This window comes from Polypterus senegalus, chromosome 6, assembly GCF_016835505.1.
Source record: "Polypterus senegalus isolate Bchr_013 chromosome 6, ASM1683550v1, whole genome shotgun sequence".
Classification (NCBI taxonomy): Eukaryota; Metazoa; Chordata; class Cladistia; order Polypteriformes; family Polypteridae; genus Polypterus; species Polypterus senegalus.
This window is the reverse complement of record NC_053159.1, coordinates 1,467,319-1,489,856: the sequence shown is the minus strand read 5'-3', so window position 1 is coordinate 1,489,856 and position 22,538 is coordinate 1,467,319. Positions and strand designations below refer to the sequence as shown.

The following is a 22,538-nucleotide window of genomic DNA, read 5'->3' as shown; positions in this document are numbered from 1 at the left end:
GTGGCAACGCAAGTGTAATGCCCTGACTGCAATGTTGCCCCCTAGAGGTAAGGCATGGAACTGTGAAGCTCTGACCTAGTGGCAACACATTGAATTATAAAATTATAATTCACTGACACCCCAACTTCCAGTGGTAAGGCATTCACTATAAAGCACTCACTGCAGGCTCGCACCCTAGTGGTGAGGCATTGAACTGCCAAGCTGTGACCGCAGCATCACCCCCTAGTGGTAAAGCATTGAAGTGTAACTCACTGACTGCCTGTGTGACCTTCAAAAGCTTGATGTTCAGATGACATAAAATTAGTAAAGAATTATTCTGGAGTCTGTGCCTCTACAACACCTTGGGATGGCGTACAATGTAGAAAGACGCTATACACAATCACAAAATTATCAGTGCCGTCTCTCCAGTCCTGACAGTCAGTATGGACCAGTCGAAGTCACTTCAGGTTACAGGAATGAGGAAACTCTCCCTGCAGAGTACCTTGGGGCGGGGCTCAGTTTAGAAAGGCGCTATATAAAGTCATCTCACTGCTGGCTGTCCGTAGAGCAGAACCAGTCGTTTCACTTGCAGGTGTTCAAACTTTCATCACAAGCGATCTCTGCCTGTAAAGTAACCTGGGATATTGTCCAGTGTAGAAAGGCACTATATAAAATAATGACTGTGTTGGCCCACTTCTCCCCACCCAACAGCTGGCTGTCTCTGTTAATCAGGCTCAGTATCTCATTTTGCCAGTGCTCACGTTATAGAAAAAAAAAAAGACATCTCTACGTGTAATGTAGCTTGGGATGGCATGCGGTGGAGAAAGGCACTATATAAAGTCTTACCCTTGTTGGTCCAGCACCCCAATAATTCCCATGTGACCCCCAATGAGCCACAAATTGTGAGTAGGCACCTGGAGATAATTACTGTGGTGCTGGAGAGGGGCGAGGTGTGACATGGCGGTCCAACATGCAAATAAGAACTTCAGTGCACTCATAAAGTGGCAACACAACTACAACTCCCACCCTGGTGGCCCACCCCAATGCCCAATGAATGGCGCAGGTCAGTCGTTGGCTTTGTGTCACCAGCTCTCTTGTATGTAAGAAATGGACCCCCAGGACCAGCAGCTTAAGGGGGTCACAATGTCACATTACATTAAAACACACAGGAAGTGACGTGCCTGTTAGGCCGCCCTCTAGTGGTCCGCTTCATATCTGCAGATTTCCAGACCACTAAACCTTGAAGGACGTGGCGTCACACTGCCCCACGTTTTGGTGTGTGTGAAAAAGAAAACAGAAAATAGATAGATAGATAGATAGATAGATAGATGAAAGGCACTATATAATGGATAGATAGATAAATAGATAGATAGATAGATAGATAGATAGATAGATAGATAGATAGATAGATAGATAGATAGATAGATAGATGAAATGCACTATATAATAGATAGATAGATAGATAGATAGATAGATAGATAGATATGAAAGGCACTATATGATTGATAGATAGAGAGTGCATTAAGAGATATAGCGCCTTGTAGTGTGCCGTTAACTTCATGATACACTGATGAGATTTTTATTACACACTCAGAGGAGGTGGGGTGGGGGGTCCTGAATGTTATGAACCCAAGCAGCAAGGCAGACAGGAAGCCCACCCATCAACAGCCTCTAAAGTCAGAGATCTTAAAGCGCTGTCAGGTATCAAGAGCTGGTCGGTGTCCCTTTAGTGACAAAGAGGTGACAGCTCCTTCTGGGTGGGACCACGAGGGATCAGACATTGCGTCCTCATAAAATCTTCCTTGGCTCCTGCTCGTCCATTTCAGGGTTACAGGGAGCTGGCGCTGGTCCCAGCAGCAGTGGGTTGAAGGAGTCACTGAGTGGGGGGGTGCCAGTCCATCGCATGGCACTACCCCCCACCAGCCTATTTCACCTGATGAGCTGACATACAGGAGATGCCCTTTCACATTCTGTACACTTTAGGCTTGCTGTGACAAAGTGGGCACAGCCGCAAAGTTGTCCCCCTGGCAGTCTCCAAAGGGGACAATGAGATGGGGGAGGGGGTGGGACAGCTGCCAAGTGCTGCTCATTCCAGGGGAACACCAAGGAAACCTCTGGGAGCAAAAACTAAGAGGGGCGAAGCGGCCCTCAACTCACGCCAGATCTGACGCTGTCTCGCTGTTGTGTTGCCCAGCCATCCAAAATCCAAATCAACAAGAACTGGAGGGCATGACGGACAGAGAATGGGCTCAGTTAGGACAAGACAGTGGACTGTCCACTTGGCAGACGAGGGCCACAAAATATCCAGGGCCACTAGAATGGGCGCAAGGGGGAGGCAACCAGTATGGTGTATGGCACCTTCCACAAGCCGCTTTACAGACGGGACACACAGCAGTGAGGTGTGAAATGAGGCAACGCGCCAGGAAATGTAAATGAGCCTGCGGGCATCACAGCACGGGAGAGCCAACCAAAGAGCTTCAGCCCTGCGGCCTCATGGGAAGAGCAAAGACAGACATGGAACGGACAACACGGCTCTGGCTGGACATCAGTGCTGTCTTACCAGTTTAACTAAAGTGCCCACCTGGCTTTATATAACCCACTTAAGAATGTTCATTGATGTGCTCAGTGCCCCAGTGACGTCAGTACCCTACCAGCTTCAACCAGTGGACTCTGACTGGACGTTGCCATCTTAACAGACTCAGACATACACAAGTAGGGGTCACCTCCAAGGTTCCAGTAATAAGCGCAGTACCACCGCCGAGCATGAGAGGGCACAGCTGGTAGGTTAGGCTTCGGTGTCCTCCGGCTTGACGTCAGCACCTTCACGGTGGTCGCCAATGTGCAAAGTGGTCTTGTGATCCTTCAGCTCGTATCTCCATTTCGTGCCATTACCAGCCACTCTGGCTCACATCCGGAACCCGACAAGCTGCAAATGACGAAGGAAAACTCCCGACTTATCTGCAACTCTCCCGACTTCAACACGAGAAAACGTCAGACAAGCGAGAATCAGAGAGACAAAGAGAAAATGACAAGACGTCCGCGAGGAAATAACAAAGGATGAAGCTGTCAGCGCGACTTCATTGTTCGCCCGTAATGTCAATTGACAGACGACTCTGATGAATGTTCTCCACATGGCACATTTACCAAAGGAGGGCATCAAATAAACTTGAGGGGAGTCGCAATGGGACGGCTCTCCATTGTTTGGCTGCTACACTGGGATTGTAATGGAAAGAATGATGATGATGATGATGATGAAGATGAATGAGGTGACATCTGCACACAGGGTCCCAATGAGCAGGCCCAGTTTGCTTAAAGTTGCTCTTTTGGGCCCAGCGCGGGGTCTCAAGGCATGCAGGAGGATGAAGGACTTGACCCCCTGATTAACAAACCCCCACGAGTGCGCCCTTCTTTTTTAATACTCACTGAACGGACCCCCCTGCCCACCAACAGGAGCCCGCTAAAGCTGCCCACGGCTCTGCCCTATCTGATGGCTCTTCCAGTTCACTTTGCTTTATTTTTCCCTTCGCTATTCCCTGGCACCGCGCTGGCAGTTAGCTTTCTACTTCCTGCTGGATGCGACACAAAAAGCCCGAAGAGCAAACGTCGCGCCAACCTCGCCTGCAATGTTAACATTCATGTGGCTGACCTCAGCCTGGCACCCAAAGAGCCTGAACGCGAGTCATGACAGCTTGTCTGAAACCATGCCCAAGTTTATATTCTCGACTGCTGATCACTGAGCAAAACAGTAAAGGAACTGAGGGTACCACGAGACCCACGTCGGCATATTGCTGTTGGGGAAGTTGGGCTCAGTTCTGACAAACAGGCCAAAGAGAGAGCGGGCATGGATGGGCAGAGCAGCCTGACCTGAGGGCTTACTGCTTACTGGTCCTCCTTGGACCATCCTTGACACCCGCTCTTGATGGACAACAGAGGGACAGGGGGGCTAAAACCAGCAACAGCAGACACGAGGTGGGCACAAACCCCAAATGGGGTGCCAGCCCATCATAGACTGATTGAGAGGCACCAGTCACCCAAGGATCACTGGGATGTAACCACAAGGAGGCGCCACTGAGCCACAGAGACATCTTCAGCTTCAGCCCCAACATCTTCTACACAAGAAAAAACACACCAAGCACAATTGTCCTCCCTCCTCCAAGAGCGTTGCCCACTGCCTCTCGACCAAAAAGGGGCGGTGGGCTTTCTTTTCAGGTCAACACAGGAGTTGCTTCCAGTCTCCTGCCCAAGTCATCCGGAGCACTTTTGGGATTGTGTGGAAACAAGTGCAGCGCCCTCTGGTGGTCCCCCCCAAACCACAACTCCACTGCCCATGCCACCCTGCGGATATCCGAGTCTGGTCTTAGCCCTGAGGAACAGTGCCATTGTCATGTGGAGGATGACCTGCTCCTGGTAAGCCTGTTTCCTTCCATTATGGCCTCCTGGCCAGGTATGAAACCTTCCTTTATCCCAGCCAGGATGCCTGCCCTCCTTTGGTGCCCACAGCAGAAAAAAATCAGAATTTGGGGAAAAAACAAAATCTCCACATAAAGACCTGGGAGTTGAACCCGAGGAGAGGCGCTATATAAATAAAAGGTATTATTATTATTATTATCAAGTCCCTTCAATGGTGAGGCCAACCACTGCACTACTGTGTGTTACTGTGTTTGGGGAGCCTGCACAAGGACAGGTCTTCAGAATATCCCAGAAAAGCAGTGCTAAATACTCTCCCCACGCACACTGTATCTACACTCTATACTGTATATACTGTATATGTTGTGCTGTGTCCTGGACAAATACGGGGGAAGAATTAAGTGTGACACCATCTGGAGGAGGAGAAAAACCTGGCGGACCAATGAGGTCACATCCCTGAGGGCAAAGCCACGCCCCCTTTGAGTCCCACCAGAAGCCGCTGCTCTGGACCTGCGAAGTTTATTTCAAACTATCACCAGTTGTACCAGGGGCACCAGAATTAAAAGGGGCACCCAAACCCACTTCTCTGTCTTTTTGTCTCATTTGCTTTATATTGTGAGTGCTGTGCTGGACCCTTACCCAGCTGGGACGCAGGCATAACCCGGCCAGGATGGGGCTGAATCAGCCTCCCATATAAAGGGATACATGGATACTGTGGGGGAGTTGGCTTCTCCAGGGCAGTTCCTCTCCCAATCCAGTAAGGATGCCCGCAGGGAGGTATGGGAATTGTAGTTCTGAGGAACAGCCCTTTCAGGGTCCTTGGGTGCCACCAGAGGGTGCTGCAGGGAGAGAGGGACTTCCATCTGACCATTAAGTGCTTCCATTGGGCTATGTGCTCCCGGGTCTCACATACAAGCGAGCCCTCTGGCCTCGTCCAGGTGAGTCTGAGTCGGGAGGCAGAAGGCAAAGCTCACTTGGAGGAGGAGAAGGTGACGGAGTTTATTATAAGATGGTGGAATTGGCCTGTAAGAACATAACCGTTTATTTTGCACTTGGGACTGCTTAGTGGGGTGTGTCTGGGGTTTTGGGGCTCATTGGCGCCCCCTGTCTTTTACAATATATACAGTATGTTTGAACCAAAGGCCGGTGCCAGGCTCCACCACGCAGTCGGAGGGCACGGGTTCTGTGGTTGTGTTTTGTGGTTGGACGGCAGACGAGTCGACCGACTGGACATTTGGTCGGTTATAATCTGACAGCAGTCGTCCACTCCCTATAATCATCCCTCCATGGTTACCAAAGGACTCTTTTCTTCCTCCCAGTTTCATTTGCTACATGTTACAGTTTTTAGATCAGTCACTTGTCATTAAGGATTATGAGGGCATCACAAGGAGCAGCTAGGGGGCACACTCTGCTGACCCCATCGTCCTCTCTCCTGACCGCCTGCCAGCATCTCGTGTTTTTTTGCCTTTTTTGCCATTTTTCCCAGAAAAGTTGAAAACGAGGCACCGGCAGTGGGTGCCAAGCGAGGGCCGCCCCCCAAATGTGGGCGCTTTAAGGTAATGACAGGCTTCTCTTTGTGCATAACGGGCCATCAGAGAGCGGCAGATTGTAGCGTGCGCGCAGCATCTAAATGGCACAGCTATCTGTTACAAAAGCACAGCGGGGAAAATCGAGCCATTAGTGGCGTTTAGTAAAGTAGCAGTTATGCCGTACTCTTAACTGTCCTTTTAAAACTCGTAGGAATGCAGCAGAAATGACAATGGCAGGAAAGAACAAAACACCAGCGAGGAAAGGAGCGAGCAAGAGGAGCGCAGCCACAGCCAGAAGAGGAGGAGGAGGAGGGTGCCAGTGACTTCACACCTGGCACATGGAGCCGAGTCAGGGAAGGTAAGGGCAGAACGGGCGACCACTAGGGCGGCACAGGGGTGAGGACCGACAAGGAAAGGGTCAGACGCGGAGGACAGCAGGGAGCACAGAGAGGAGCCAGATGTCTGACTGTGGGCATGGAAACCTGTGGAATAAGGTAATCCTGAAGTGCCCTCTGGAGAAAGAGACAGTCGGTGTGGGCATTTAGTTGGGGAGATGGACACCCAAGCTGCCCATCTCCCATTAGACCCTCGCATGCTCACCTAATTGTATCTCATGTCTCGAACCTGGAGCCTCTCTAGTGCACCGCAGGCTCACTCACTGCCAAGGACGTTTGTGCCTATCGTGTGACACACCACACCAGGGTCTACTCAAGGACACAGGCCTACATGTGGCATCTATGTGACACACATGTGACACCGGCTGACCAAACCGTACACACTTGGGTAAAAAGAATGTACCAAAATAGAAAAAGCAGGGGTCCAGAAACCGTGCCAACGTGGGTTAGTGAGGCGATAATGGAGACTTGCCTTTCAGAGATGTCGGGCTCATTCATTTCGACAGAGTGGACCTCTTTGTCACGTGGGTTTTAACCAGCAGGGGGCCACACTGCCAAGACAGGGCATTCGCTACAGTCCTCCCTGAGAATTGCGATTACCAGTCCACTCAATAACCATAAGGGGGTGAAGTCATTTATCACAGAGTCAGCCAATGGCAGCCAGCAGGTAGACTGCACGTCAGAGGGGCGGCCACCAGGTGGGGGGGTCTGCACGTCAGCTCACACGTTGTAAGGGCGTTCAAAGTGTGGTGCAGAAGTCGAGACACGGTTGGCCGCGGCAGACTCAGGCCGTCGCTATTCCAACGTAACGTTGCCAACACTTTTATTTTGGCAGACAGATGGGGCGAACACAACGCACCGCACAAGACTTGCTCTGACGATCATTCCACGTCTGTCTGATCGATTGCCTAGCATTTCCAAATCATTTCACTGGATGTGTGTGCCAATCTCTGCCTGGGTTCCATCTCCAGTGAGTTGGCACAGCGTACACACTCTCTCATATCCAGGTGAGGTCAGGATGAGTGGAGGTCGTGGGTTCAAATCCCACCAGAAATGAAGCCAGAAGGAGCTTCAATCTCAGAAAAAACTCACACACACCACACGCTCGGAGGAGTCGAGAAGGCACGTGCCGACCTTTACACCACCACGCCAGTTCCGTCAAGCGTCACGCGCTCCTGGGTAGTTGTGGGAAAGTCTGCTGTAGCAACAGGTTGTAGGAAGACATTTTCAGGAAATGGAGAATCGGATTCCTCAGGTTTTACAAAAAAAAAGAAGAGCAATTCCCACAAATTGACACCAATCACCACAGAGATGAACGCCAAAAAGTCAAAAAAACAAAATGGTGCCCCCAAAAAGGTCATCATTAAAATAATAATGAAAAAAAAAAACAAACAAACAGCAAAACCAGTCTACTAACTGCCAGCCAAAGTGAAATGAGATGTCAAGACACAATTCACCCTGCAGGCCTGTATGTGTCACCAGTGGGCCACTTGTCTCAGGACATTTACAGTTTTCTATATCTATGAACAAGCTCTGCTCCCATCTAACTATCAACACAGTCCTCAGCGTTGACAATTGCAGTGCACCATCTGTTGGAATATATTTTGTAACATACGTGTGAATAAAATGTATTGCATTTGTCATTCCAACAGATCGTGCGTCACAAACATTTGTAGAGTAAAATACATTCCTACAAATGTTTTTAATACGCCACCTGTTGGAATAACAAACACAATATATATGTCTCTGTTTCATGCCATTTGGTATGGGATTTGTAAAAGTAGTGTTAATATTTGCGATGCACCACCTGTTGGAATGACAAATGCAATGCCAATGTCTCTGTTAAATGCCATTTTGTATGCGATTCATAAAAGCAGTGTTAATGTTTATGAGGCACCCTCTGTTGGAATGACAGAAACATAACAACCAGACAGACACAGAGACACTTGTCCTTTTGTTAAGGTGGATTATATTCATCATTTTTACAGAGTGTGTGGAGGTGCAGTTGATGTGAAATAACTGAATGGAACTGAAAGATTTCCCTGTCCTTGAGGTCCAGGATGAAGACCCCAGAGTGCAGCCCACATTCCTCCAGAGTTAGGGTCTTCCCATGGGGTGACCATGTGGGATAGGCCAACTGGGAGGAGACCCGGGACCCCCTCAGAGGATTATCTCTGTCTCTTGGCTGGCCTGGGAATTCCCCCCGAGGAGCTGGACACTGTTGCTAGGGAAAGGGAAATCTGCTGTGGCCTGATGGGCCTGCTGCCAGCGAGTGCGCCAGGGAGATGCCAGCTCCTCGGATCTTATTTAACTCCTGACGCTCTAATGGCTACGCTTGTCCTTCACTCTTGAGGTTTTGTCGATGACTGTCATTCTTCTTTCTTTTACCTTCATGTCTCATATCTGCTCAAATCAAATTTATGGAGGCATTTGTGCCCACTGTGGTTGTGTTCCGGCTTGGCCCCCTGGCCTCTCCGATTCAAGCACATTATTTTAGGCCACTTCATATTGAACACACATGACTGAGTTTATTGTAATAACAACATCTGCTCTTCTCCGTCCCTCCATTCTCCAGTTTTGGGCGGCGGGAGAGCGAGGCTGGTCCCATGCATGTTGGGTGCCACCCTGTGCCTTGATCAGATTCCCTTTGGGAAATCATTGTTTCAGTGGATCTGTGTTTAAAAGTGGGACACTGGTCATTTTGTCCAGTTCTATTAAATAAACACATGCCCTCTAATGGTTGGCAGTGCCAAGTATCTCTGTTCTGCCATTGGGTGCCACCCGCAGAGCCACGACTTGGCATTTGGGCTTTTGAGACTCTATACAGAAAGCTGATGACCTTGATCTGAAGCCACAGGCTCCGAACACAACCATCTTCAGGAGGCTGACCTGGGGCTCATCACACATCCAAACCAGTAGCTAGAAATGGAGGCTGCATATTATGGGCTGTCGAAGGACAATGACCAGCCCCCCTAAACCTTGGAGTTCTGTCTGAACGGTAAAGGCAGGTAAACCCGACCTGAGACAAGAGCCACTGAACATGGCCGCCACTAACAGGGCTGAGCCAATTCAACAAGGCGTTCCAAGTCCTGATAGAACTTCACACCCGAGCCTTTGCCACTTCATTCCTGACAATTCCATCAGAAGAAATTCACATCGGTTTATCATCCCAGGTATCCTGTGGATGAAGCCCACCATTCAGTGCAATACATTCAAGAAGTCCACGCATGTGTCACCACGTCATCGACGTGTCTGATCCCAGTCCACAGCTCACGTGACAGCAGACTGGAGCAGCTGAAGATCAGAGCAGTGTGGCGGAGTGGCCATGGAAGAGGACAGCAGGTTTGGCCATGAAGAAGACCTTTTAAGGGCCAAGCATCACCAACATCACCTCGAGCACTTATGCCATCTGATCCTGTCCCCCCCTCACTCCCCGGGGTCATCACTTTGTACTTTATGTCACTGATGTGCGGAGACATGCTGTTTCACTACACGACCTTCATCGCTTCCTACTAATTACGTCCATCAGTTATCATATTTTAAAAATATTGGAATGACTTTGGATTTCACTTTCAGGTACGGCAGACAGGAGCTGCAAGGTCAGGTGCCAGGCAGTGGCGAGGGGTGACATCCTCATTAGCACACACAAGTAAGAATTTCACTGGACTTGTGACAATAGGGACCCTATAAACCAATGATATAGCGCCTTTCACCTTCATCTCTCATGCCTTTCAAACCTGTCTGTCTATCTAAGGAGGTCCTACTCACTAATCATGGAGCTGGAAACAACAACGTGTCACTTGTTGATCAGCACATGGACTCTGTGTATGCAACACTTAGAAACCTATGATATAGTGCCTTTCACGTCCTTCTCCCTATTATACATCACCTTTAACCTTATATTGTGCCTCTGACAGCTATGACTAATTGTTGCGCTGGAGAGTGGCAGCGTGTTGCATGTTGATTGGCACACGTAATCAAGTAAACATTTCACTGTACCTGTCACACTAAGGACTCCATATACTGATTATATAGTGCCTTTCACATGGCACATTCACGTCTTCCTTTCAAGTTACTTCCACCCACTAATCATGGCACTGAAGAGTGGCGACATGTTGGATTTAGATTAGACCATCAAGTAAGAATTTCACTGGACAAAAGATAATGAAGGCCTTATAAACGTACATTTTAGGTATCTCTGCTCACTAATCATATCATTGAAAACTGACATCATGGTGCAAATTAATTAGCAGATGAAGTAAGAACTTCACTGGGCTCTGTAAATATGAGCCTATTATATAGTGCCTTTCTACCTATAGTGCCCTTTTTATAGATATCATTAATCGTGGCACCAAAGAGTGGCAACATGTTGCATTTTGATTGGCACATGCCCGTTGACATTTCACTGAATCCTGTACAGGTCACACTGAGCAAACTGCAAACCTATTTATAGCGCCTTTCACATCTAGCTTTTATTTCATGTCTCTCATTCCTGTCTATCTACCTTTCTAGGTGCTTCTACTCACTGATGATGGTATTACAGGGTGCATGACCAGCACATGATGTCACCATTTTACTGAGCTCTTTAGATGGGACAATAAGGACCTTCTAAACCCCTAAACCGTGGGGTCAGCCACCCCATTGGAGAATTTGAAAGGCTGTAAGAGGAGGCTGGCCAATGTGCCTGTGAATGCGCCCTGTGATTGGCTGCCGTCCAGTCCAGGTTTGGTTCCCACATTACTCCGAATGTTGCTGGGACAAGCTGGGCTCCACACGCTCCTCAAATGCTAGAAGCAGATTTGATGGAGATTGTCCCAGTGTGCCTAGCTCGGTGTCCTGTCTGAGGTCGGCTTTGCGTGGCTTTATTCATTTAAAGCTGCTTCATTAGACACCTGAGGCTGCCCCCCTACCTGAGGGTCGTGTTGAATCACAGAAAGTCTCTTCACGCCCATCCACTCACAGAACCGAAGCGCTGCGGCTGAGAATTGCTGGAATTGTAACGGGGACCCTCCGCGCCTCGCATTCCTTCAGTCAACCCAACATGAAGAAGGCTGCTCGCCACCATTGGCCCTCATAGACGACCGATGACCGGCACGAGCGCTCGCGTTCACGGCTAATTGCGCGTGCAGAACAATGACGTCTCCAACCCAATCAAACACCCCGAAAAAATGAGGGGGCTCAGCGGGCGGCTTTTTAACGCCTAAAGTCCCGAGCAGCTGCTTTGCATTTGCTTGCCAGATGTGCCGGGGCGAGAAGGGGGAGACGCGGCCACGCCGAGCCTTCTCGTTATCGGGGGGCCCCCTTCGCTAAAAGGCAGGTGGGGAGGTCACGAAAACGAAGCTGCGGCTCCTCCATCAGCTCGAAATCGATTTTCTACCAAATGATCTCATGCAGGTGACCCTTCTGCTTCGGAGGTGACTTTCATTTGCAGCGGAGCGCTCGATGCCCAATTACCTGAGGAGCTCGGGGGCCACCCGCCTCTCTGCAGCCTTCCGTCATCACACGACCTCGGTGGTCGTCACTAACACGCCTGTCAGCCCAGGCGCCCCTTTGTTTGATAAACCCCTCGTTTGCCTTTCGCGTGGCGGTGTGACATTAACGCTTAGCTGTGTGTGTGCGCGCGCACTTTACGCCTTTATTTCACACTTTGCTGTTTCTCTGCAGGACATTGTGGTGCCACCAGATGTCCCGAGAGCGAATCTTCGCTGTTCTTCTACCATCTCACAACTTTATCTGCCGCTCACGTTTGGAGGTCCCGGTCCCTGTCCCGTGAATTCAACCTTTATCCAGAGGCGGCAGTTCATCTCCGTTATCCGTTATACCCTCTGAGCGTTCTTGGACTCTTCCTCTACCCCATCTGGCCACCTTCACCAGGCTGGCCTGCACGTTTCATTTGCGCCACCGCCCTGACGCCGACGGCGATCTGAACACAAAATGGGATCTCAGCTCGTCACCGCCCCGCCTTTGATCGGATATTCGTCCATTTTCCGTAACCCGCTTATCCGGCTGTGTGTGTGTGAGGAGTCATACTTTACATAGAAGCATCAAGATGGACCAAAACATCAATGAAGACCTTGGAGTTATTCGTTTACTTGTATTAGAGGCGATGGTCTCTCTATTATATAGTGCCTTTCATATCTGTCTTACTTCAGCTCACTAATCACTGGAGCTGGAGAGTGGTGATGTGTGTTGCATGTTGGCTAGCACACACAAGTAAGGCTTGACTGTGTCAACGTGACAAGAATTTACATACGAACCTATTATATAGTGCCTTTCACATTTATCTATTTATTATTTTATAATTTCACATCTCTCTCATTATTATATACTGTAGAGCCTTTTATACAGGGTGAGTCAAAATTATGTTAACATTTGAATGGTGGTCACAAAACATACTTCATATGTGCAAGATGGTTTACAGGAATGTCTCCACCTGTTCGCCATCATGTTTAACACATGGGCCTTATGTGACACATAATTTGTATACAAGTATATGCATAGCAGTATTGTTAACATAATGTTGACTCAATAATAATAATGCATTTTATTTATATAGCGCCTTTCCCATGCTCAAGGCGCTTGATACTCACCCTGTATTTGTCTATCCGCACTCCTTTAGGTGCCCCTACTCGCTAATCATGGCTTTGCACAGCGGCACATGTTGTGTGTCCAGATGGCGGTGAATTTCAGCGGACTCTTCACACGTGACAATAAGGAACCTATAAACATGTGTATAGCGCCTTTCTCGTGTATCTCTCAATTATCTAGTACCTTTCTTATCTGTGTATCTCCCTTTCTTGGTACTCCTTCTCACTGATGATGGCGCTAGAAAGTGGTGACATAATGCATATGAAGTCACAGTTTCACTGGACTCCTTAGATCCGACGATACGGACCCTCTAAACGGCTGAACCTCGGGGTCTGCTACACTGGTCAGGACAACTAGAAAGGCGCTGGGAGGAGACTGGCCAAGGTGCGTGTCAGCGCGCCCTGTGATTGGTTGTCGCTCCGTGCAGGTTTGGTTCCTGCCTTCTCCCGTAAGCTGCTGGGACAGGCTGAGCACCACGCGCTCCTCAACAGAACGAGGCAGACTAAAAAACGAACGTGAATGGGTGGATGAAAGTGGTCCCGGTGTGCGCGTGCCAGTGTGCCCAGTGCTCTGCTCCACTAAGCGTCTTCAGTTAACGGACATTCGTCCATTTTCGTAACCCGCTTATCCGGCGGTGCGTGGGAGGCTCAGACTTTACAGAGAAACGTCACAATGGCACTAGACGTCCCCGAAGACCCTGGAGTCGTTCGTTTCCTCTTATTAGCCGCGACTGTCCGCAGGCTTTTCCTCAATGCGCCATTTGTCCCGATCCCTGGAAAGCCAGCGGCAAATCGTGCAGTCGGATCACCTCGAGGATCGGGCGGCCTGGCGGCTCCTGTCATTACCGAATAAAGGACCCCATCAGGCGCTGCGCAGCCTTTGTGTGCTAGGCATTGTCGGTCCAGTCAGCGGCGGTCTGCCTCCTCACACCATTTGCAGTCACAGTCTGAGGCGCACGAAGCGTGAAATAAGAGACAACTAACAGCCGCGCGCTTTCGAAAGACAAATCGTATTATTGTTGGTTTGGTTATTATTATCATTATTATTGCCGTTGTTGGCCATGCACAACGGCATTTCCAGTCCGCACCTGTCCGTTAAATACTTGAAAATGTGGAATTTTTGGCTTACTCCGCGCGTCCGCGACAGCGCCTCACAATGCTGCTCAATGGCGCCCTCTCTTGGCACACATCTCGCATTTTAGAAATTCTGTGCAGAGAGGAAGATGTGCTGAAGGGACGAGAAGGTGAGCTTTAACAATTAAAACAAAAAAGAAAAAAACGACAACCCCCCCAAAAAAAAGGAGTACTTGTTCACAAATGACACACATCAGGTGGATGACAAATGCAGAAAGTCTCCATGAAGCACATCAACTATACAGACACCAAGCCGACCAGCCGACCCCTTTATAAAGGCACCAAGAACGTCCACCGAGAACCGGGCGACAAAACGCGACGTCTGCCGGGCTGGTGTGCCTTTCGTCGTGTTCGCCCTTTTCGATCTCCTCGGGTCTCGTGGATCGATGCTGAGGCGTTAATAGACGGTGCTGGCACACCTGGCCGTGTCGGAGCACCTGGGAGACAGGTGAGGTGAGTGCTGACGTCATACAGACAGAACCCGAGCACGTGACTTCAGAGCCGCGAGCATTTCTGCTCATTGCCTGAAATAATTATTATAATAATAAGAAGAAGAAGAATGTAGCGCCTTTCCAAAGCTCAGAGCGCAAATGGGTTCTATAAATTAATGTGTTCCCTTCATTGATTTTAAAGGAAATAGATAGATGTGAAAGGCACTATAGCACAGACATACTTTATTTGTCCCCAATTGTATTAGTTGTATCTATTATGATATTATTAATATTATTATTGGTTTGATTGAGCACCGAAAAAAGTGCCTGTAATTTAATAGTTAAATAACTGGCAACTGAACTGAGCTGTCAATCATTTAACCATCAAAAACAGTCAGGAGCAAAAACCACTGAACGGTTTGCATCCATAAAACTAAAGCAGTCAGCGATATAATTATAATAATGTTTCATTCAAATGCCGCCATTCATATCCACATTACAGTCATTTCAGATCAAAACAACTCTGGCTGACCACTTGGGTGATTTTATTCTTCTTATTCGGCTGACTCCTTTATTCAAGGTGACTTACAACATTAGTGACACACTTGGTGACATTTGTTTCTTCCAATTGGAGTACAGGCAGGTAAGGCTCAGGGTCACACAGTGGTGTCAGTAGTGGGATTTGAAGTCCCATGTCTGGAACCTTAATCACTATGCCACACCGGATAGATAGATAGATAGATAGATAGATAGATATGAAAGGCACTATATGAGAGATAGATAGATATGAAAGGCACTATATAATAGATAGATAGCACGTGAGTCCCGTGAGTGCTATGCAGGCGCGGAGTTTCACACGCCCCGTCCATTTTGCAATGCATGATGGGATTTGTAGTTTCGTTTTCCAGGTAAAAGATGATTTTCTACTCCAGACTGTGCGATATCTTCTTCTTTCTTATACATTTCAAGATACAACTGGTTACATTTCTTTTTTTGGAGTCCCAGAAGGTGAAGTGACTTGCTCAGGGTCACACAGTGTCAGACGTGAACCCATAGTTTCAGAGCTTGGCGTCTGCTCCCCACAGTCTGCCAGTAGGACTACTCAGGTTGTACAGAGGGTCTGTGATGAGGACTGAATAAATAACCTTTGGCTTTATAGTGCCTTTCCTGGTATCTGCCACACACCAAATTAAACCCTGAGTGTTAAACTGACACTTAATGTTGTTTTTTTTTTGTTAAATCCACTGTAATTGTCGACCACAAGACTTCACTCCTGATACCACACACTGTCTGCCTGTTGTTCATTTTCCTCATCCATATGCTGTACAATTCCCATACCTGAATAAAGTCAGACAAATGTAATCAGGATAATAAAAGCCACTGCCCTTTTAATTTATTTGTTGATAATTGTATTCGTGGTATAACATCCCATTCAATATCTGCTGTCACTAAGTCAATCATTTCCCCAAATGTGTCCCGGTCTCACAAAAAGCTCTTCGCGGTGTCTGGTGGAGAAGGTCAGGCTGCTCTGGTGACGAAGGCTCTGCTCCCATGTTCGCCACAACTTGGCTGTTTCCATAACCATAATAAACCGTCACGTGACGAGCGAGTCCGCTACCGTCTTAAAGCTTTGGTGTCCCACAGAATGAAGGCGCGCGCGCGGCGCAGCAGGAGCAACGAGTAGAGCCGGGACGGAGGGGGCGTGTTTTATGCAAATCTACGGAACGCATGCAAATTTAAAATTCTGGGACTTCACGGCAATACAGCAATCTTTTATGATTTTGATTCATATACCTTTTTAATCCCCGAGAATTGAATTATTCAAAATGCAGTTTTACACATTAAAAAATTAAATGATATTGACAACTAAAACACCAAAAATATGTCAATTTGAGCGCGTTTGTCTGTTTATAATCGTTGTTTTAACCGTTTATTGGATTACTGTGAAAATATACTGTTAATGTGATTGATCTGAACGGGACTTTTTACGGTGTGGCATTGTAATGCTCTGATTTCCAAGTAAAACTAAATTACTGAATTAACTCTCAAAAGCTGCGGTGCATGGGCTGGCGCTCTGCCGGGGGTTTGTTCCTGCTTTGCGCCCTATGTTGGCTGGGATTGGCTCCAGCAGATCTCCCTGACACTGTAGTTAGGATATAGCGGGTTGAATAATGGATGGATGGATGGATGGACAATGACTGACTGACCGACTGGCTCTCAAAAGAATACCGCACACAAACAAGAAGATGACTCCATGAGACGCGGATGTGCAGGGCGACATTTGGTACAACAGGAGTTTCGGCCCAAAGACCAAATGGCGTCCCGTCCCGTATGGTACTCTGAGCCCGAACTACCGAAAAAGCGCTCGAATGTTTCTATAAGAGTCCGCTTCCGGTAAAAGGCGCTATACAAACACCGGCAACCACAATCCGCTCCTATACGTTAACATCGTTTACTAAACTGTAAAATCACACGAGTCTGCTTTGCACACATCTTTTGTTTTCTGGGATATTTTTAAAGAGAATTAGGCGCGTGCAGTTGGAGGTGCGAAATATCGTTAACAACGACACCGCTTCTTTCTATAGCACGTGTTTATACACAGAATGCAGCCCGGTGTGCTTTACGAGATGTCCGCGACAAACTAACAAGAAAAAATAATGAACAAGTAATAAAAAGAAACCAATACCAGCTTACATAACAGAAAGGTATTAGATAGATAGATAGATAGATAGATATGAAAGGCACTATATAATAGATAGATAGATAGATAGATAGATAGATAGAAAGAGCGGTTCTCCTGAGCGATGCCACGCGTGAACCATTTTTGTTTCTGAAAGGTTCCAGAGATCGTTTTTATTTCGATCCGCGGCGCATTCCTTAAATGAGATGGTGACAAGTTTGTGACTCCCCACTGGGTGCCTCTCACTCGGGCTCAGCTCACTCGGGTTTTCTTGATGTGTTGTCGCCTGCTAGCCCAGCCCAGCCCAGACTTTTTTTTAGTTTTCATATCAGGGAGCCTTTTTGAAGCCCAAAGAGCCTGCAGCTTCACGCCAAGAAAACTTTCTTCCTGAACGAAGCGGCACTTTATCAAGCAAAACTTCTACGAGGACGTTCAACCAAGTAAGGTGCCATTCATTATTTTTTAGAGGGCACGTTAGTCTGTCTCAAGAGTCCAAACAGTCCGACCAAACTTGAAGGAACAGAAGTCGTCTTGTATTAAAGTCTCCCTGATCCTCGATCCGTGAGTGCCATCTGCCCCAAAGGCGCTATACAACAAAACAGCTGAAAACGAACAAAGCACGGCAGCTTATTATTCTCCGTAACTGTCTGGCACCCAGACTGGCATCGCGGCAACAACAATAACCTCAACCAAGCGTGGACCGGGCAGCTCTGGTGACACGCACGGACACCGGGGTCACAGAATGTGTGACAACAAGCTGGCCAGCTAGGATATCGGCATTACAGATCCACGCCGCTGGTCCCCAGCGCTACCCGCTACGCCACCTTGTGGCCCCCGAGGCTCCTTCTCCCCAGTGTTCCAACTCCTAGTCGGTCACAATGGACTCCGATAGAATGCCAGCAAATCGCTGGGCACCCATCCAGACTCAGTCACACCGGGCCGATTCAGACATGCCAGTCGACACAACCGCAGGGTCTTTGGACCGCAGGAGGAATTCATTCCGTGTGAACAGAGGAGGCAAACATGAAAACAACAACACGGAGGGCACCCCAGAACCCCCAGTCCCGGCTGTGAAGCAGCAATGCCACCCGCCGTGCGACCGTGCCACGCTACCCCATCAAACCAATTCCACCAAGCTACGGTTACCGGAATTCAAAGTTACGGGAAAGAGGCAAGCAGCAGGAAAACAAAGGGACACATGAACGACAAAGGGACACGCGAGCATCCGCGGACGGAGCTCGGAGACTAACGGGACGACCAGCGGCTCCCTGGCGAATGCGGACCTCCATATTTGGGAACTTTTGCACAGGTCCACGACCAAACGCGTCCACTTCTTCTTCTTCTTCTTCCAGCCCTCTCCATCTCGGGGAATGGAGGGGACGTGATCGGCAAGTTAAAGCGCAGCAGCCCCAGCCCCAGCTCCAAGCGGCACGCTCGTCTCCCGCAGGCTCACGGGGAACCACCGCACGCTGCAACCCCGCGTTCAATCCCACTGCCCCCTTCAAAGCTGAAGTAAGAGGGGTGCACTGCGACCACCGGCCGCTCCTTTCAGCATCACCGACAATAGGCGCCCCGAATAAAAGACCGAAGCAGAACGACGGCACACATGCCAGGGAAAGCGCGCAGAGCCGAGAGATGCCCAGCTGGCGCCCGCTGCGCTCACCTTACATCTCCTCACCGAGGAGCGGCTCCAAAAGTTTCCACAAACTTCCTTCAAACTTTATGCAAATAAATAGGGAAAAAAAACGTAAAGGCGCAAAGAGGAACGTGAATATTAATAATTACCTGCTTCGGGGTCCTTAGTCACGCATGCGTCCCGAGTAGAGCTGACAGGCGCCAGCGATGAATCCCGAGCTCCGAGCCCTCCGTAACCAGCGGCGGTCAGTCTCCAGCACCGCACTAACCTCTCGAGCGAACGAGCGAGCGGGCGAGTGAGCGGGAGAGCGCGCGTGCGCGTGCGCGAGGCGCGTCACCGCGGGCTCCACAAGAGGGGGCGGGCGCGGGCGCGCGAGACTGCGCTTCATTAAAACAAAAGGCCGGCCGCTGAGCCCGCTGAAGAGGACGCGGCACAAAGCAGCCCCTCTACTGTACTTCAGACGCCCCTCTCGAGCCCACCTCACTCATCGGTCCGACGCACGCACGGGCACACTGGCGTGACTCGTTCAGCGGTTCCGAGTGTTGCATTGCAGATGAGGCGGCTGCTGCTGCTGCTGCCAGGAATTTCCGTGCCCCCTTGGCACGGGGCATTCGCGCTCGGAAGAGGGGATTCCTGCCAGTCCTAACGCATTGGATTTGCTCCTTTAAGGCCCGCTGGTCGGCTCATCTCCACCTCAGAGTCAAATTCAAATAGGCCTCTGCTGATGTTCTGAATGATTACGGTGTGGAGTAAAAGCACGTACGTGTATAGCGCCTTTGTGCCGCTGAACTCTGTGCAGGTGGGTACACTGCATTCGCTGAAGTAAGTGCGCACTTTAATCTAACTGCCATGTCATTGTTTGCAGTTCTGCCATCAAAGCACATATGGAGTGCTTGACAGGTTGGGGGTGCATCCCCCTCAGTGTCCCCCCTTAACTTTCATAAACGGTGCCCCTAACACAGAGATCTTTGGAATGTCAATGTGAACTGGCATATCGGGAACAAAGGTTAATCCATCACCACCCCCACCCCCTGCCATCTCTGGAGCTCTCACACCAGCAGAGGAAGTTTCAAGTTGTGCTCCGAAGAGGCGATTCCTCAGCATCATGGTGTGGGTCAGGGCGTAGCACCGTTGGGGTTCTTACATTTATAGCGCCTTTACTTCGTGGAACTCTAGCCAGGTGGGTAGACTATATTCACTTTACTACAACAGAGCAGGCCATGACCATTATGAGCTGAAGAGGTCCGAGCACAGTCCCAAAAAGAGGGGAAACCATCAAAGCCAAACTATAGTAAGAAAGTGTTCTCTCACAGCCGGGGCTTCTCCCCTGCCTGGGGTCCAAACTCTGGTCTTCTGTCTTTTTGCTGAACGTCTCGCTGCTGAGGTTCATCTTAATTTTGTTTTCTTGTCTGCTGTGTTTTCTGTGCCTTTGTTATGTGCCATGTGCCTTGTGGGTGGTCCCCCAAGAGGCGTGGCCACCTGCCAATCACTGCCAGGAACTGCCCCACTAATCTGGAGGGTCTCCCGCAGTTCCCGGTGGTTCATTTCGGATGCTCCGTGGCGTTTGGTGAGTTTTCTGCTCTTTTGGGGTATTTTTGCCCTGCTTATCCTTATGGTGGATTTTTGGATTTTCAGCCTTCTGCTCCGTTTTTTTTGATCTTTCTTTGGATCACCTTGGGATAGCCTTTCTGCCTGTTGTGCATTTTCTATGAGAAAATTAACTTTCTAATTTATTAGGGGTCCTGTGTTTGCCCTCATTACCCCTGGGGACAAATAAAGTCCATCCATCCATCCGTTTTCCAACCCACTGAATCCGAACACAGGGTCACAGGGGTCTGCTGGAGCCAATCCCAGCCAACACAGGGCACAAGGCAGGAACCAATCCTGAGCAGGGTGCCAACCCACCGAAGGACACACTAGGGCCAATTTAGGATCGCCAATCCACCTAACCTGCATGTCTTTGGACTTTGGGAGGAAACCCACGCAGACACGGGGAGAACATGCAGACTCCACGCAGGGAGGACCTGGGAAGTGAACCCACAGGTCTCCTAACTGCGAGGCAGCAGCAATACCCACTGTGCCCACATGCTGCCCACGACAAATAAAGTCGTGTCTATCTATCTATCTATCTATCTATCTATCTATCTATCTATCTATCTATCTATCTATCTATCTATCTATCTATCTATCTATCTATCTATCTATCTATCTATCTATCTATCGTGCCTTTCATCTATCTATCTATCTATCTATCTATCTATCTATCTATCTATCTATCTATTATATAGTGCCTTTCATCTATCTATCTATCTATCTATCTATCTATCTATCTATCTATCTATCTATCTATCTATCTATCTATAGTGCCTTTCATCTATCTATCTATCTATCTATCTATCTATCTATCTATCTATCTATCTATCTATCTATCTATCTATCGTGCCTTTCATCTATCTATCTATCTATCTATCTATCTATCTATTATATAGTGCCTTTCATCTATCTATCTATCTATCTATCTATCTATCTATCTATCTATCTATCTATCTATCTCCTAGCTGGAGTTTGATGACAAATCCCCCCCTAGTGGGCATTTTTGGAAGTGTTTTTGAGACTTGTGTACTTTGGGATTCCTAATCAGAGCAGATAAAGGACAAACATTGTATTTTTATAAATGAGAGGTTTATTATAAAATAGGCCTGAAACAGTGAACCTCTGAAGAGCACAAGAAACCCAGAAGGCACCATCTTTAAAGCAGGACATCCCAAAAGCTGTCAAAGTCCGAATACAAAATCCAAAAAGTGGTCAAAAGACAAAGCAAATGTGACACAAATCCAGTAATTCACAAAAACCCAAAAGACTCACCACCACCACCACCACCACCTGAGGGCATTCAAGATGAACCTGAAGGGACTGGGAGTTTTTTTCAGTCTTTATAGGACCTCTTGATGGTGATGGGCAGGTGGCTCCGCCTCTTTGGGACCACCCACAAAACATATGCAATATAAAAGATGATTCACTGACATGAAGAAACTAAATAATCAACAAAGTTAGCATAAAAAAATGAAGAAAACAGACATAAAAGTGACATTTGAACCCCAGCCGGTCTCCCTGACTGAGACACAACAATAACATTTTCAGGGCTGTCAAAATTCCAAATGTCCAGATTCAGAAATCCAAATATCGAAGCGAAAACTCCACATAACCAGAAGATCAAAATGAAGACACGTGTCCCAATTCAGAAATGCCACCAAACTCAATGACCCACTGCTGGATCCTCCCTCTGTCCTCCACAAGGCTTCATTGCCTTTCCCTGCCTAGAAAAGGCCTCACCGCAAAGGGTTAATCCCAACTCCACTAAGAAACCCAAGGAATTTGACAAACGAGAGGAGACCCTCCAGTCCACCAGGCCCATTTGGTAGCTAAGCTGCCCCAGAGGTGGTCGAGGTGCTGCTTCTTCTCCGTGTCTTTGTAGTTTGTTCCCGATTCCCACAGCTCTCTCTTTGGCTTCTGTCCTAAATGCACCTCCCTTAATTTCCACTGCTGTCCTCGATTATGGGATCCATCAGTTAGTTGACAGAATTCTTCTGGATTCACTTTGTCCACAATTTTGAACATTTTGAAGACCTCGATGAGGTTCCCAGGTAGTCTCCTCTGTCCTGCCTCAGGCTTCACAGGCCCAAGAGAGGATTAAGCTTCAAATATACGCGTACAGTAATTTACAAGTCCCACCAGAGGAAGGACAACCATAAACCTTCAG

At 48.5% G+C, this 22,538-nt stretch overlaps 1 protein-coding gene across 1 annotated transcript in view; it reads right to left on the bottom strand.

Annotated features, from left to right (window-relative positions):
• The window catches only part of sema5ba (sema domain, seven thrombospondin repeats (type 1 and type 1-like), transmembrane domain (TM) and short cytoplasmic domain, (semaphorin) 5Ba), a 147,977-nt gene extending 128,912 nt beyond the window's left edge, over positions 1–19,065 (bottom strand). Inside the window, exon 1 of the mRNA XM_039755222.1 lies at positions 18,928–19,065. The gene's annotated coding sequence lies outside the window, so the exon portion shown is untranslated. The remainder of the gene's footprint in view (positions 1–18,927) is intronic.
• Between the last annotated feature and the right edge of the window lie 3,473 nt (positions 19,066–22,538).